The following is a 6000-nucleotide window of genomic DNA, read 5'->3' on the forward strand; positions in this document are numbered from 1 at the left end:
GTATAAGCTGTGAAGTCAGGTGGACACGGATTCTGATCTCAGGTGAATCACTCAGTAGCTGTGGAATTCAGGCAAGGTAGTTAACTTCTTTGAGACTCAGATTCATTTTCTATGGGCATGGCATTGTATCTGTTACATAGTGTTACTGAAAAATTTTAAAGGAAAATATCTGTAGAGTTTGACATATGTTAAGTATCTAATACATGGCAGTGGCAAGTATTTGTTTCATAGAATTTTTCTTCTGGAATAGTTTGAATTACTTCTAACTAAAGACATTTTAACTCTCTTTTTTTAGCCATACTTATGCTCGCAATAATTTGTCAGCAAGGCAAAACTGGAACAAGGAAGGCCATTTTATAGATAGGTATGATATTGTATTCACAATCAGATCTATATTTTGAAAATACTGTAGTACTTGTCAATTAAATAAATGCATGAATATTTATTGAGCACCCGTTTATGCATCAAACACTGTTGTAGATATTGGGGATACTGCAGTGAATGAGATATAGTCCTTGCTCTCTACTTTCATTCTAATGTGTACAATGGCCCCACAGATATCTAAGAAACATGATGAGAAGCTTACCTAAAAATGGTGCCAAACCTGCATCAATTAGAATCCCCCAATCCATTTCTGGGCCTTAAAACTCAGCTGTTATGGCAGCTTTGGGGGAGTCCAAGAATGGTTACCAGATTTTTATTAAAAATTTTTTTTTTCATATGTGTTTTTTTAAAAAATTGAAGTATAATTGGTATACAGTCGTTACTGAACCAAACTTGGGTCTGCTTGGCCGTGCAGAGTAAAGCCAACCTACTGACAGCCGGTTGTGGTGAAGGAGAGAAAGGTCAGCGTTTATTATAAGCACAATATGAGGAATCTGGGAAAGCTAATGCTCAAATAGCCTGAAATCCCCAATGGGTTTCAGCAAAGTATTTTTAAAGGCAAGGTGAGGGAGGGGAGCCCCAGGGTACCTGATCAGCTCGTGCACAATTCTCTGACTGGTTAATGGTGAGGTAACAGGGCGGTGTCACAGGGGTTAACCTTAGGTTTAGAGGTTGTCCTTAGGCGCCAATAGGCCTGGGGGCTGCGTGCTCTTGGTCATTGAGTAGTTAACTAGTTAATGTCTTCCACCTGGGGGTTTTAGAGTCTGTAAAACAACTCAGGAAATGTGCATCAGATACTGTTACCTAGGCACTTCACAGAGGAGCTAAAACAGAGGATATGGGGGAGGGGTCTGTCCCTGGGAAGGCCCCATTCGGTTCTGCTTGGTTACACAATAGTATGTTACAGGTGTGCAATATAGTGATTCACAATTTTTAAAGGTATACTCCATTTACAGTTATAAAATATTGGCTATATTCCCTGTGTTGTACAATATATCCTTGCAGCTTATTTTATACATGATAGTTTGTACCTCTTAATCCCCTACCCCTATAACGCCCCTCCCCCTTCCCTCTCCCCACTGACCACTAATTTCTTCTCTATATCTGTGCGTCTGCTCCTTTGTTATATTCACTAGTTCCTCGTATTTATTAGATTCCATATACAAGTGATATCACACAGTCTTTGTGTTTCTCTGTCTGACTTATTTCACTTAACATATGGAAGATATTTTGTTATCCAGACTTTCAAAAGCTAGGACTTTAAGAAGCAATGTTGTGGAGACAAGCTGAATATATATTTTTTCCTCTGGGAAAAATTAAGGCTAAATCTATAAGTCTTTGTGCGTAACAGATGGATCTGAGCTTTCTCTGTTTAAATAACCCAAAGTAGTTGTCAGGGAGTGAAAGTTGTTCCATGTTGGCATGTCGGCAGGAGCTCTCACAACACTGAAGCTCTTCCGTTTGCAGCCACTTAGGCGAGTCCTACCGGTGGCACAGGGGTAGACGGATAGACCTCCGCAGGTCCGCTGCTGCCATCAGCCTCTGGGCCGGAGCCACCCGCTCGTCGCGATCCCGGGTGCGGAGGGCCCTCCCGCGGGAGGAGCGCGGGGCGTGGAGGGCGTGGGCCGGGGGCGGGGCGAGCCGCAGACTGGGTGCTCGCAGGGAGCTGTCAGTGTCAGGCTCCGGAGAGGGAGGAAGTGCTGTAGGTCCCGGAGGAGCGTGAGCCGAGCGGCCGGCGCAGCGTGAGACAGCACATCCTGCGCGCGCCGGGCCCGCCGCCCTCGGGAAGCGCACGAGCGCCGCCGCCGCCGCCGCCGGGGAGCCTTGGCCGCGCTCTCGAGCCCAGTTCCGCCGCCGCCGCCGCCGCCGCCGACCGCGTCCAGGTAAACGAGACGGGGGGTCGCGCTCCCTGGGCTAGCGCCTCCGCGCCGCTCCTCAACCCTCCCGCCCCAGGGTTGTCGGCTTCTGGAGCCGCTGGGCAGTAGTGCGGCCGCGGCAGCCGCAGCCGGACCTTGGCCCCGGTCCCCTCCCCGGGCTCCTGCATGCTCCGCGGCGCCCGAAAGCGGCCAAACCCCGCCCCCCCCACCTCCCCCGGCAGCGGCAGCCCCTTGCTGCGGCTCACCCAGCTGAGCCGGGAGGTGAGGGCAGATGAGAAAGAGTGAGTAGTGGTGTCATCACCTTCTGGGCTGGGAGGGGCGTCCCAGTGCGCCCCGCCTCGGTTTTCTCCTGGGGAGCAGAAGGTTAGCGGCAGTGAAATCCGCACCCCTCAGGGCAAGCAGCTGACGGCCCCCGAGGGAGGGGGGAGCTGCAGAGGGAGGGGAATGGATGCTGTTTCAGTACATTTTAAGCTGTCTGCAAAGCTTTTAAATGCTGTTGCTATCCGCCAAGTCGAAGGAAGCGAATATACTTCCAGCAAGGCATTAATTAAACACACGCAAGAAGGTGCCAGTTTCTCTCACTGCTGCAAAAAAAAGTGTGGCTGGGGGATGTGTTTTAGTAAACACCTTCGCGGCCGCGTGCCTCTCCTTCCCCCACTCCCACTAACCGCATCGCTCTGGCCTTATAAATCCGTGCGTCGTCATCATAAGGTCAGTGACCCTGCCGACACTGATGGGAACTGAGTGTGCGGGAGTCTCATGACTTGTAATAAGGATGAACAGAAACCCAGGATCAGGACAGGAAATTACTTAGGAAATTAGAGGCTCAGCAAAATGCAGCAGATGGAATATATTCGTTATCCTGGACTCTCCCACATCTAGGTAAGGGGCAGAATAAGTAGCCAGCCATTTTCTTGCCTGGAATGCCTTTCAAGTGAGCATTGTAGACTTATTGTAGTTCAGGGTTGTGCAAAATTGCTTCCAAATATTCCAGATTAGCAGAAAGCGTAACCAACAGAAAGGCATGGTAGCTGCAGAAGACATCATATGGGTAATATTAGCACAGATATGGGTGACTGCCTCTGTATACATTTTCACTGTGGAAATTATAGAGAAACACGTTGATCAGTATTAGTAAATTTGAAATTTGCACTCAGTGCAAGTTTCGGCATGGAAAAAAAGGACCCAAACTCTGCTCTTCTGACTATGTTTCTTAGTAAAATTAAATCATACATTGCTACCACTAAGTCATCAAATGTTCTCTTCATAGGAACCAACTCCCCAATCTTTCTTAAGGTTTGAGGATCCAGTGCTCCAAGAGCCATTTCTTTAAAAAATCTTCTAGCATCATCATTGGTATGTTTAATTAATATAGTTGGGGGCCCAATGCAGGCTTTTTTCAGCCTTTGCAGCTCTGGGCCCCATTTTTGGCCCATAATATCTTCCATATCTCTCTTTTTCTTCCCTGTCTCAGGCACTGATGCACCTGCTTCTTCTCTCTTGGACCTCAGGGTTGCTGAGCTTCTGCACAGTGCCCTAGAGGAGAGGGATGGTTCAACCCCTCCCCATACCCAGCCTTTCCTTCTCTCCTACTAGAAATGAGTCCTGAAGCTTTTTTGGTGTTACAGGTCTATATCATTAGGTATAATCACCACTAGAGATATGGGCAGAGAAGATAAACTCAACCCACAGAAAAGTGGAGCAGAGTTCTCACAAGTGGTGGTCCCTGGTCCCTAGTTTCTAATGAACTGAGATAGTAAGAAGAAGTCATCAGGCATTTCTCATCATGTTTCATGTCTAAGAGGGGACTCTATGAACTTTGTTCCCACCCCTCCTACTTCCCCAAATATTCCTTCCAGAGTCTACATTTAATAAATGAGCCTTTTCCTTGGCTCCAGTGCTGAGTCAAGTAATTCTTGGAGATAAAGCCTGGGTGCTGCTCTGTTCATATTCAAAACAACTATGTAGACGAGTCTTGTAAAATACATGCCAAGGTTTCAAACCCAGCCACGTCTCTTAGCATAGACAAATGTGTACAGGCTTCATCAACAGTTAATCAGTGGGCCAGTCATCCTCCCTGGTCACCTTGTTTCCTTTTGTCACCTAATAGCATCAAATGTAAAGGTCACACACATGCATTGCAAACTTAAGTATATTCTTTCATCACCTTGTTCTCCCTATACTTTGCCCTATCAAATAAAACAAAGGTTGATAATAATATTCCGAGCACTTTAGCAGTGCTCAGTACATTTCCTAAATGTATTGCACTGCCTTTGCTGAATGTATTACATTACCAATACATTTACTAAAATGTACTGAGCGCTTGAGCAGGCATTGCACTTTAAACTGCTTCTCATGTACTAACTTCTTTAATCCTCACAAAAATCTGATGAGGTAGATATTATTTGTAATCCTATTTGACAGGCAAGGAAACTAAGACACAAGGATGTCAAGTAACTTTCTGAAAATTGCTCGGCTAATAAGTTGTAGAGCCAGGATTTGAACCTGGGCAATCTGACTGTACTCTTCTATAGGACAGTTTATATTGGTTAATTTTCATATATTGAATACCAGGCTCTTATGTTATCTCATTTCAATCCCTATATTAATCTTATGAAGTAGACATTATTATCCATATTTTACAGATGATGAAAACCTGAGTTAAGTGATATACTTAATACATAGCAGAGGTAGGATTCAAATCAGGTCTGACTCTAAAACCAGTAGTCATCCATTTTAGCTAGCGTCCCCTATGAGAAACAAAAAAGCTGAGCTTGTCTGTTTCTTTTGGGTGTGTTGCCCATTTTCCTTGTGGGCCATTGCTATTTCTTTTAAGCCTTAAAAGGTGTAGCCATACTTTTTTGCCAGTTGATTGGTAGGTGTGGATGATACGGCAAAACCAACGTAGGACCATAGCTCTTTTGAAGTCAGATATTGCTTTCGTTCTGTCTCCTTAATGAAACTAGTAATTCCCCATAATACTTTGTGGATCTCAAATACCATGTAAATAGTTGTTCCACTGATCAGGGATCCCTTTCACTAGAAACTGTTGCGTCTTCTACGTTCCCTAGAAAATGTGAGAAAGTATGTTCTTTGGGGGACTTTGCTGGGACCGTGAACTTCTAGGGTTCACTTCTTTTGAGAAGTAACTAAAGTTAACTCCACTCTCATTACTCTGAAATTTATAAACCATTGCCCAGGTCCGTGTAAAAAATGAGTCCTCTTGACTGGGAGCTCTTCGTTTGTACCCAGGACTTTTTTCCTTTGCTTCTCTGCAGGAAGCCTGGCACCAGACTGTCAGGGTGAAGCTTACATTGTAACATAGACACCACTACCCAGGTGCCAGCTGAGGAGCCACATGTTTATAAAGCATCTCCTGAGTCTTTGTTTAGAGAAGACTTCTTTTTTTTTATGCGGTACGCGGGCCTCTCACTGTTGTGGCCTCTCCAGTTGCAGAGCACAGGCTCCGGACGCGCAGGCCCAGCGGCCATGGCTCACGGGCCTAGCTGCTCCGCGGCATGCGGGATCCTCCTGGACCGGGGCACGAACCCGCGTCCCCTGCATCGGCAGGTGGACTCCCAACCACTGCGCCACCAGGGAAGCCCTAGAGGAGTCTTCTTAAGCAGGAGTCATAGGCACCATGGAGGGCAGGCATATGAGAGTTTTCAGGTGGTCATTGAACCCGATATAATTGATGCAAAATTTTATGCATTTGTGCTAAATGCAGTTTTCTAGGGAA

General features: G+C 46.1%; 1 protein-coding gene across 4 annotated transcripts in view; it reads left to right on the top strand.

Annotated features, from left to right (window-relative positions):
• The first annotated feature begins 1982 nt into the window (after positions 1-1982).
• Positions 1983-6000, top strand: part of DYNC1I1 (dynein cytoplasmic 1 intermediate chain 1) — a 338688-nt gene continuing 334670 nt past the window's right edge. For all 4 annotated transcript variants that reach the window (XM_007450661.1, XM_007450660.1, XM_007450662.1 and 1 more), the window contains exon 1: positions 1983-2267. The gene's annotated coding sequence lies outside the window, so the exon portion shown is untranslated. The remainder of the gene's footprint in view (positions 2268-6000) is intronic.

This window comes from Lipotes vexillifer, unplaced genomic scaffold (assembly GCF_000442215.2).
Source record: "Lipotes vexillifer unplaced genomic scaffold, Lipotes_vexillifer_v1.1 scaffold172, whole genome shotgun sequence".
Lineage (NCBI taxonomy): Eukaryota > Metazoa > Chordata > Mammalia > Artiodactyla > Lipotidae > Lipotes > Lipotes vexillifer.